This window comes from Papaver somniferum, chromosome 1 (genome assembly GCF_003573695.1).
Source record: "Papaver somniferum cultivar HN1 chromosome 1, ASM357369v1, whole genome shotgun sequence".
NCBI lineage: Eukaryota > Viridiplantae > Streptophyta > Magnoliopsida > Ranunculales > Papaveraceae > Papaver > Papaver somniferum.
This window is the reverse complement of record NC_039358.1, coordinates 58,158,091-58,170,426: the sequence shown is the minus strand read 5'-3', so window position 1 is coordinate 58,170,426 and position 12,336 is coordinate 58,158,091.

Here is a 12,336-nt window from a genome sequence, read left to right as displayed (position 1 = left end):
TCATACGACATAGTCTCAAATAGATAGAATGGTAAAGCTTGTGAGTAGATAGAATGGTAAAGCTTTTGAGTAAATAGAATGGTTCAGTCTTCACATACTTGTTGATGAAGTTCTCCAAATGTTTTCGTCGATCTTCAGTCCTCGAGAGTGATATCTGATACTCAACTACCAACTTTTATACCTAGTACGAGACTTGACTCGGTAGATTAGAAATCATTGTTCATCTAACATTGACAACAAGCTTGAGATAGCAAAACTTGTGGATTCAGCCGAGTAGTGCTCTAACACTTCCCATCTCATTTTGTAAACAATGTTTTATCTGCTCTTCCACTCGAGACATTGTTAGATTTTCATACCAATCTCTTGGTGTTTGCTTCAATCCATAGAATGCTTTATGAAGTTTAAATACATGGCCTGGATTTTATGGACATTTGAGTCCTTCGGTTTGAGCGACATAAACTACTTCCTTAAGGATTCCGTTTAATAAAGTGGATTTTATGTCTATTTGAAATAGTTTAATCTTAAGAAAACAAGCATAAGCTAGAAGCAGTCTAATGGACTCAAGGCAAGCTACGGAAACAAATGTCTTATCAAAATCAATTCCTTCAATTTGAGAGTACCTTGAGCGAAAAGTCTAGTTTTATTTATGCCAACAGTGCCACATTCATCCAACTTGTTCTTAAATTTCATATAATATTTACATTAGTAGGACAAGAGACAAGTTTCCAAACATATTGTATCTTGAATTGATTTGACTCTTCATGCATAACATCAACCCAATCTGGATTGTCTAGAGCTTTCTCAATATTTTTCGGTTCAAAGTTTGATAAGTACCAAGCATAGTTTCCCAAGCAATGCTCGGATGCTTGTCATCGCACTTTCACTGTACGACTATCAAATTATGTCATCGTTTGAACAAATTCGCTGAACCTACTTGCAAGAATGTTTATAAGGAGTTGGTTCAATACGAACACCCTCATTAGGGGTTTACTCCCTGTCATGATTCACGTCTCAGTAATAGTTGGAACAACTTTTACTGATGGTGACGTATTTTTGATTTTTTCTATTGATTCAGTATGAGGCAACTCGGCAGAGATTGTATTATTTTGACGGAAATCACTCAAGTGATCAACAATAACATGTGTTGATTCCATAATGACTTTATTTTGGAGATTAAAATATCTAACACCTCGGCTGTCAGATGCATAACCTAAAAAAAGATTACTTCATCACCTTTTGAATCAAACTTTTTCTTATGCTCTTTATCCTTAAGGATGTAATACTTACTTCCGAAGGCACAGAGACAACCCAGATTGAGTCTTTTTCCGTACGTTAGCTCATATTGAGTATTTAGGTTTTGTGATCTTAAATAGACACGATTGATCAAATAGCATGCTATAAAAATAACTTCTCCCCAAAATTTTAAGGAAAAGTTTCTTACCCTAGCCACTTCATGAATATTCATGTTATTTCTTTGTGCAACTCCATTGGCCTGTGGAGTAATAGGTGGTGAGTATTGTTGGATTATACCCACTTTATCACATAATTCAAATACTTTAGTAACCTTGAATTATATTTCACGACCAATTGTATTTTTTTAAAGCTTACGACCTTGTTCATTATGGATCATATTCACAATAATCTAATTCCTCTAAGGTGTCATTCTTATGTTCTTAGAAGGCAATCCAGGTGAATCTGATGTAATGATCAACCATTACCAAAACATATTTCTTCCATCCAACCGTTGCTTGTTGGATTGGGCCAAAAATATCCATATGAATTAAATCAATAGGAATTTTGGTGGCAATGTCTCGTGATGATTTATGTGGAAAACTAGCTTATTTACCCTTTTAAAAAGCACCAAAAATACCATCGAATTTAGCATTAATTTTGGGTACTCCCCGGACAAGTTCTTTGATAATAGTCTTACCAAGCAAACGATAATTGATGTGATTTAAACGTCCATATACGGGTCAATTCCACCTTGGTCAAATTGCAACAAATATTATATTGAATATCTTAAAGATAACAATTATTTTTCCACGAATGTCCTGAAAAATTAATTTTCCTGACGAGTCTTCAATATCATATCCTTTAGTACTGAAAACAAATTTATAGCCTTTGTTATAAATTTGACTGACAGAAAGAAGATTAGCAGTCATACCTTTGATGTAAACAACATCAAGAATTTTAGGTACTCCAGGTAGTTTGGTCTAGCAATAACTCATGTCTCCAAAAATTGCAGGTTCTCCTTTGTAGTCATCAACGTTCACGAACCATGAAATATCTCCTGTCATGTGTCCACTACATCCACTATCAAGAAACCATTAGAGTATTTAAGTGGATTTAAGAGCGAATGCTCATAAAACGACAATATTGCATGTATTGTGTTTTGTTAGATTTTCCGTAAACCTTTTGCTTTCGTATAAAAGTTTTTGAGCCTTCTTATGAAGATTATATGTTAACCTTCTGTATAAATAGTTTACATGTATGTTGATAATGAACATTCAAGCAAGAAAACATTTATAAGGAGACTGGTTCGGAAACCGAGTTCTTGGAATTAATCTTTAACAGTGATAGGGACATATCAGGTTTTACAAAGCCAATTCCTCGCTTGCCGCCTGAAGTTCGCAAATTCTTTAAACAATTTGTTTCCAGATTCCTCAAAAGACTTTTTTTTTGGGGGGGGGGGGGGGGGGGGGTTCACTTCTAACGAATTTCTGCAAGAGCAACCTTAGATTCAGCTATCTTTGCAAGAGGATCCTTATTTATCATATTTTAACATCTAGTTTCTCTTGAATAGTTTCCTCACTTTCAAATCCTTCTTGGACATCCAAATCCCCGATGTAGGTTCCACAAAAAAATCCGCCAATTTTCCTTATCAATTGAAATTTCTCATCAAAAAGTGTATCAACAACTTTTACCCAGTTTGTTCATAAGTCGTTTGAAAGGGTTCCAAAATCACAATCAAATTTTGTACACAAACTTCTCCTATCATTGCAAGGGATCGTCATGTCGGTCATGAGATCACAATACATGAATCCGCTTTGATACCAATTAAAAAAGAGAGGGTACCAAGTACATACCACCTTTTTTCGATAGGATTGGGAACATGTATAGTACTTTTAATAATTAAAAGGATACGGAAATTTTAATGCGGAAAAATAAAAGCACACATACACAAGAATTTTGTTAACGAGGAAAACTGCAATGTGAAGAAAAACCTCGAGACCTAATCCAAAACTTGAGCACCATACTATGTTGAGCCGCGACACACACTAGCATACTATATAATTTATGACTAGAATGTAGTTGAGACCAAATAACCCAATGAAAAATTCAGCTTCAATTGTGCCGTCTCTAGGATCTCGCAATACCCTCGCAATACGATTCCCTCAAATGATGTCCTTTACAATCCTAGGAGTTGCTTCAACCTAACTGGACTCTATAACTATTCTACCTCCACAGAAAGCCTATTTGATGTTTTACAGAAAGATATTTCATCAAGGTATGAAAATTTATATGTTTGCGAGGGATCTTCAATAAGAGAAGATATCAAGCAAACTCAAGACTCGGATAAACTTATTCTCTTCAAAAAATTTAGAGATGCCTAATCAATTATACCTCACAAGAACATTTTAAACATATCAAACCAAAAATGACTTAGATATCTATCTTGTGGAAGCATAAACTCTGAGACGAAGAGTACTTTGTGATTTATATCTATATTGTTCTTGATCTACAGTTTCGAAACTATAATGAATAATAAGAACAAGATCCAGATAACAAGAATTATTAATAGGTAAAAGATAGTCTGGCCGGGTTTCACGAATCCCTTGGTGAAGTCTTTCAAAGTCATAAGCTAATAAAGTTTTACCAGAGGAAACCAAGGTTTTAGAGGATGACTCTAGCCATAATTAGGACACATACGTACCAGGATTAAGATTCTAATGTGCATGGAGTCTTCTATTAATATAGATTAACAATGCTAAGAAAGAAGGTTCGTGAACTAGATTCTATTTTACGTATTTATTTATAATTAAACAAGCTAAACTTCTTTATATTGACTATGCATAAAAGCGTGTGAGAGGTTTCCTTTTAATCACAAAGATGTGTGCAACCTTAGTGCACAAAGTGGTTTGTCAAAAAGACCCAGTTATGTAATTCTTGAACCGACAAGCATAAGTAGAGTATATATCATAATATTGAATTATTTCGTGAACTGTCAAAACAGTTTGTGAACTAAAAAACGTCTCATAACTTGGGAACCTCTTGAATATGGTAAGTTCGCAAACTTTCAAAACAGTTTGTGTACTTGAAAACAAAAGGTGTGCAGGAAACATTCAAAATCGGAAAGTTCACGAACTATATGAATTATTTCACGTACCTTTGAATTAAGTAGTATCTAGTATTATCTCAAAATCGACTAGTTCCCGAACTGAGAAAATTAGTTCGTAAACACGAGTTAATTGAGACTTAAAAATCAAGTATTTATATTTATAAGTTCAAGTTCATGAACTAGTAAAACAATTTGTGAACTTTAAGAACTAACTTGACTACTCCTTATTGCATTCATTCTTATTTGCAATGTTTATAATTATACTTAAGTCATACGACTTGTCTCGGTAGATATAATGGTAAATAATATGAGTAAATATGATAGTCAGTCTTTACATACCTTTGTTGATGAAATTTCGTTGAGGCAGTCGTTCTTCAATCTTCAAGGTCGATTGGTGAATCCCGATACTGAGTTACCATGTTCTATTCATCCGAGTCTGACTTTAGTAGACTATAAATAAAGACATAGTTTTGATCAACTAAAATTGATAACAATCCGGACATACCAAAACTTGTGAGTTTGACCAAGCGATGCTCTAAAAAATTCTGCATCTTCAAATCCTTCACACATCTCAGAATCTTAAAAAAAAAAAAAAAAAATTTCGTTTCAACGTCTAAGGGAATATAGGCCCATCAATCACCGTACCTTCATTGTCTTCACTGACTTGCTATATCCATAATAATAATTGTGAATGCCATGGAGAAGCCAGACTCCATAAAAGAAGCATCAAAAGTAATAAACCAATCATAGTTCTTTATGTTATCTTTTTTCCTAGCCCTAACAACATGAATCTCTATGAATTCAATATTAATGGTATCGATCAACTTGCTTGGATTATGCACAATCTTACCAAAGATGACGACGTCCGTATATTTCCATATTAACCAAATTATGTAAGAAATTTTTCTGCCTCATGCTTTAAGGCATTTTCATTCATCCAACATTTAAGCCAAAAACCAATATCATTATTAACATCAAATTATTAAAAAAAAAAAAAACAAGCCAGATGGACTTGGTACAACGACAATTTACTAAAAGGTATATTTCATCTTCAAGGTTATCACGGTTGCAAAAGGTTACAAAAGTGAGATACATTCCTCGTTACACTTGGATTTTTTTTCTCCTAAAACGCGGATCTTTTTGGATAATTTTCCAACAAAATATATTAATCTTAAGCATGTAGTTTAAATTCCAAACCTGTTTCCCGAATTTGATCATTTTCTTGTCATCAAAGTAGTTAGTTAAGAACATATATACTGACTTAGTTGTAACTTCTCCAAAGGGAGTTCATTTCCATAAAATTTTATCAGATTCAGTCATATCCGGAGTTATTGATCTGATTGAATTTTGCATAGAGCTCTTAATATATTTTTGAATTACGTTCGTTTTCCAGTTTCCATAATCATCTAAGAGGGAATTAACAGTGATACATGTATCATATATAATGGTTGGTGGAAATATAATACATATTGGCCGAGTTACTCGGAATAACTCGGGGATCGGCCTCTGGACGACATGATCATCAAATATCGGCCGAGCCGAGTTTATATCATTTACTCGTCGATTCAATGAGGGAGCCGAGTTTATATCTTTTACACATCGATTTAATGATGGATCGGCCCGAGTCTCGAGTTCACCGAGTCACGAGTAACTTGGTATGTTAGGTCAAACTCACAAAAAAAATATGAAAAGACAAAAAAGTAATCAGAGAACTAGCGAAGAGAAGTGAGATGGATCGAGGAGAGCTTAGACTCCATCAAGTAAATCCACTCACCAATATTTCTTAGCCTTTTCTCAATCAGAAATGTCTTGTTTGTTTTACAAGAACTGATAGAAAGTTCCTTCGCGAGCACGAGACTTAAGAGAAAGGAGATAACAATTTGTAGATTAAAAATAAAACCCTAGCATAAGTTTTATGTGAAGTTTTTGTAACTACCGGAGAAGAGATTTGAATAAAAGAGGAAGAAGAAATGGGTAAGCAAGATAAAATGAGGTGGGTCTCTGGAAGAATAAAACGATAAAAAGTAGATCAAATTATTTCTTGTACTCTTTTAATACGCTTTAAGGAGTTGTGGGTCAAAATACATCAAGAATTTTGAACTCTCAGATGTGGAGTCAATTGGTTGTTGCGGTAAGTGGATTATTCTAATTGGATTACGTGCATTTTGTGACTCGGCCAAGTTACTCGGTGGGATCAACCAGGACAGGGTATCAGCCCCCAGCCGATCCACGAGTCGTACGACATTGGTTGGTGGTTAAATAGTTAGTTTTATTTAGTAGACATAAATCAATCCATATAATTATATCAGAAATGTTGTTCACCTTACAAGTAAAGTTACAAAAGATGATATTCGGTCCTTTTTTGATACTAGACCAAAATCATTAATTGACTTTGTAAAAATATTTATACTCCAGAATAATAACCCTGAACTGATCTTGGTTATGAACCTTTCTCCATGACAATTTGGTGAGAAAGAAAATGCTTGTTTATGTGGGTTTTTGATTCCTAGATGATCGCTGTCGTATGCGTCAAAAATAATATTACTTTCTCACAACTTAAAATATATAATATAGCAAGGGTAAAAAAGGATCGTTCCCACAGAGAGGATTTAGGTTGTCAAGTTGTTTCGGTTTCCTATATAAACAAGGGGGATTTCTGATTTTTATAATCTAAAAGTAAAATAAAAGCAAACAAAACAAATAAAGTGAAGCAAACACGCAAATCAAGATGTAAAGAAATTGATTAAGGATCAGTTTTCATCCACAAACATGTTTTTCAACAATAACTAGAATTGATATTTAATCTCAATTTTTATCAAAGGCCCTAGGATACCTTGATCGCAAGAATATCCCGCTAATTTCCTCTTATCATCAACAAACACATTAAAAGATGCGAATATGAATTCCACCTAAGAGAACAACCTAACGTGTAAAAGCACTATCAAGTTTAATTCCCTAGATGCGCTAAGTTTTATGAAATCAGGCCAATCAAAGCAATCGAATGTGTAAAAGCACTAATCCGATTTAACAAAGGTTATGACTCACATGTGATTACTAGGATGTATCACTACAAGCAATAATCACAATTATACTACTTGTATTCAAGGTGTATCACGTTTACGTATAATAAACCCTAAACTAGCAATAGATATGATTACGAGTTCTACCAATTTGCAACTTGACGAAACTAACAATCAATCATACATGCGATATTTTTAGTGAATCATAATCGATAATTGCGAGATAAAACTAATTTATTGAATGAAAACCCATATTTGGAAATCCAACTTATTCCTTAACCAATAATAAAATCTAAGTACTCATGGCATATGAGTTCATCACAAGGAGAAAAAGAAAACCCATGTTTCGAAACCCTAGGCTAAAAGTAGAAGAAGAAGATAATAATATGGAGATATGGAGATATATCTTAGGTTTAGAGAAAGAGTTTTTCTATTTATATGCTTCTTCCATCCAAAAGGATACTCTTTCCAATATTAGGTCTTCTCCAAAACCCATCTCCAAGTGGTCCACCAATCCCATGTGTGAGAAATATGTCTCTGGAATTTTGGGTCCAAAACTGGTCCCGGATTGCTGACGTCATCACCGGAATCCGGTAACCGTCGTCGGTTTCCGGTCATCAGAAAAACTACTCAGGCCACCTGAGATATCTGAAACTGTCACCAGGAAATTTTATCCTTCCAGCACCTCAACTCTACTTCTCTGCAGTTCAAACATTCACAAAATACCATCTAAGACAACTCTTTGTTCTTGCGAAAACGTGGTCAAAAGCGTAGCTCATATATCCGGCAGTCGATTCTTGCATCCGACTCATACCCCTTCCATGATTCAGTGAAACATTATGATCCATGCTTCAAGCTCCAAAATCCGGCATCCCGGCCTATGCTCACCATCTCACCATTCTCGCTGTGTTTTCGCACAATTTCCGCAGCTTCCCTGCAACCTAACATACATCTATTTCAACTTCACTCCCTGCTCTCTCTCTCCATTTCTCCTCCAAGCCAAAACAATCTGTAGCTTCTCAAACAAAGTTTGTAATCCTTCTTCTACATCTCAATTTCACCCTGCAACAACATCTCAATGGCAGCAGCAGCTCACCAGTTCAACCAATTGATTCCCCTTCTCAGCTCAACCAATTCTAACCACAAACATCAGCTTCTGTTTCTTGTCTCACCTGAACCTGCAACGCTCTCTTACCTGCAGTTCAGTCACAGATAGCCTTTGCACCACAAATCCCTGTAACTGCAATTCAATGCCTCCACCAGTATCTTCACTGCTCAGCTCACAACAATCAACATCCCTTCAACATTCTTCCAGCCATCACTTCAGTCAAAACCCATAACAGCTGCACAACCAACCCTGCAATTTAGCTTAGCTGTATCATTATCAGCACCACCTCAACATCAGTTCCATTGTCACTGCCAACATCACATTCCCCTTCATTGCAGCTTAGCCCACAGCATCACTGCCTCAATCTCATTACAGCACCAACAGTTCAATCTTCTCTTGTTCTGTGTATTCTTCAAATCCAACACAAACCCATTCTTTCATCTTCAATTTCAGATCAAACACAAAACCTAAACTGAAATCTCGAATCGTCACCTGTACCTGCAATTTCCCATCACTGCACTGAGAACAACCAATTTCTCCACTATCAGCTCCAGAATTCCTCCAAATTCGAATACCCATTCTTTATGAGCTTCCCTGCAACTTCTTACAACTGCACTTCCTTCACCTGCAATCATTTTATCTCAGGCTCTGAAAAGACTCATTCAATCTCTGCAGACCTTCTCTTGCATTGCAGCAGCGCCAACTACTCTAGCCGTAACTGCAATTATGTGGCTTCAGACCACCATAGCAAAGTACCAGTTCCAACTGTATCAGTTGCAGCTCCACAACCTCAGCACCATTTGTAGCTCATTGTCCTGCTGGCACCTGTAACACCAACTTCAGCTCAACTATCAGCTGCTTCTATACATTTCTCAGTCAAGCTCATTTCCTGTGACATTAACTCACACCTTCCAATTCTTCCCTGTGAATCTCGATCTCACAAACCTCTTCTCAGCTAACTTAACTTCCTCTCTAACTGACAGTAGAAACAACTCCAGTACCAGCACCAATTTCAATTCTCAATGGCAGCATCACCAGTTGCAACTGCAACCAACTACCATAACCAGACTCATCTCCTCATTCCATTTGATCTCCAGTTTCACAACCTCATTGCAGCAGCTTCTCATATTCCATTCCATTCTCAGCACCAAGAACAGCCTAACTTTCTACAAGATTCATAATCATTCTTCTCCTTCCCATCTCAGTGCCACCATCAAATCCATTAACACAACAATCACTCAATCTTCTATGCAGCTTCAAATATCATCAAAACCCATGGCAATCCACAGCAACAATAGTGCAGTCGACTGCAGCTTCATCCAGGCCTTTTTACGAGCACTTCTCGTGCAATTTGCTGGTGATGAACATTTGGCAGCTGTTGTTGATTTTAAGCTCTTTCAATCTCCTTCCCTACAGTCATACACACAAACCCATATTCTCAATGCAACTGAAACACACAAATAGGCCTGAATCTCCATTAATACTTCAATCAATCGACTGCAAACTTGTTTCTTCTCTGATTTCTTGGCTTGAACAACGGCTTAAATAGATGAAACTCGATCATCTGCTCATTATTCTTCTCACCCTTGAACCCATGGTCTGCCGGCGTGAATCCTTGGTGTAGCAGCTCTCGATCCAGGGAGAAGGGCTTGAACTGAGTTGAGAAGAAATAAAACTTCAATTCCGAATCCTTTCTTTACAGGATGTGTGCAAAGTACGGTCTGGTGGTCCTGAGATATCTTGTGATTTGGCTGCCCTGAGCACTGAGTGCAGGTGCCTTCATCCGTTCCATTCAACTGTCAGTCTCATGAGACTGACAGTTCCCGTTATGCTATGTGGCTGCCTTGAGTAGAAGTGGCGTCCGCCTTTAACAATTCCGTGCTGTCTCAGTTTTGCGGCAACTTTTACTTGCTTCAACCGCTTCCAGATTCTTCATACGACGTCGGTTTGACTCCATTCTTTGGCCATTGCCTTCGTCTTTTCGTCCTCTTCAAGTTGATGCGAATAAACTTCGGATTTGAGCTAGTTCCGCTTCCTTTTGGTTAAGATGGCCTCAAACACCTAAGGAACTCAAAAGCAAACAAAATCAAAGCATAATGATACAAAAACTACCAAGAAAGCAAAGCATTTAAGTACCTAACTAGTGCAAATATTGCACCTATCACTAGACCACCTTGATTTTTGTCCATACAAATGTTCTTCTAAGATTTTGTGCAAACGGATTTTTTCATCATTTTCCTGACTCCAAAAATCTCTTTGGAGTTTGTATATTTTTGCTAAAACTTGTTAGAAAAGGTTAAACATCGCATTGGTGGTTATCAAAATAATTTAGCACGGATTTTATCAGGACAAATTTACCATATGAAATTAATATTTTTGGTTTTCGACCATGAAGTGAAGCATAATGCTATTGAGAAAAGGTTCAAGAATGTTAATTCTATTTACATCAGAGAAGAGAAGGGTTCCCAAATATTTATCGTTTTTGAAAAATTTCCTTGCTTTAGAGTTCTAGAAATAATTCTACAGTGTTTATTATGCATCTTAAGGATGAAGTAAATTCAAGAATTTTGAAAATATTTGACTTGACCTGTCATTTCATCAAATGGAGTAAGAATGTTCGCAATGTTCTTTGCTTATGATATGCTTGCTTTTGAGAAGAGGAAGCAATCGTCTGCAAAGTTTAAAGATGTGAAGCAAATGGTACATTTTTAGCTACTTTGACTCCAGAGATTTATTTTCAAATACAGTTTTAAAAGGAAGTCTAAAAACAATTCGATGCAGAATGTAAAGACATGCGGTGAAAGGGGGTCACCTTGGAGAAACCCCCTACATATGTCAAATTTTTCTCAAGGATAACCATTTAGTAACACACACACAAAAAAAAAAGGAGTCATGGTGATACGTTGTGTTATCAATTGACACCAATCTCTAGTGAATCCAAAGGAAATAAGAGGATTTTTCCATAAACTCCCACTCAACTTTATCAACGGATTTAGATAAATTAATTTTAGAACTATATTGTAATTTTAATTTTCTGAAGTTTTCATAGTATGGAAAATTTCAAGGGAAAATATTATCAGGTTAAGAAGCAAATTTTAACGTCACAATTCCCGATGGCAAATTAGAGCCCCAAAGGCCCAAAACACTTTGACATTATGGCAAGTCTTACAGTGGGATCCAACCTATTCCAAGCTTAGAAAAAGCGTGGAATGTCACGTCTAAGGGCAAGTCTTATGGTAGAATCCAAGTTATTCCAAACTTGGAAAAAGTGTGGAATGTCAAGTCTAAGGCTAACCCCTATGGGCTAGATTGAGCTGCTAGATTGGCCAAAAAGTGTTGCAAATCAAGAAAAAAGTGTGGGAAAAAAGTTAACACTACTTCTGTCTACTTCTCTCTCCTAGCATTTGCTCGCAGTTCAACTAGCAGCGAGATTGAAACGCTGAATCATTCAGCGCTGAAAAAGTGACATAAACGCTGAACCATTCAGCGCTCTATACTTTTTACTAAATGTTTAGAGTGAACGTGATGGAGAGAGAGGAAAATGAGGGAGAGAGAGAGGAAAAACGTGATGGAGAGAGGGAAACAAGGGAGAGAGAGAGGAAAATAATTGAGAGAGAAATGGTAATGATTAGTTGTTTGAAAAATAAAATCACGTGACGTTGTTTGGTTCGGCGTTCGGCGCTGTTTGATTCAGCGTTTCGCTGCCAGATTAGAAATACCATAGGACTTAGGAGGTTGCCCTAGCTGACGTGGATGACCGATCTAGAAGCTAGATATCTAGCCCATAGGGGTTAGCCCAATGGCTTCCAAGTTAGGGTCGTCCACAATTTTTCCAAAGAATATTCCAGGATTTCATGAAAGAGACCTTG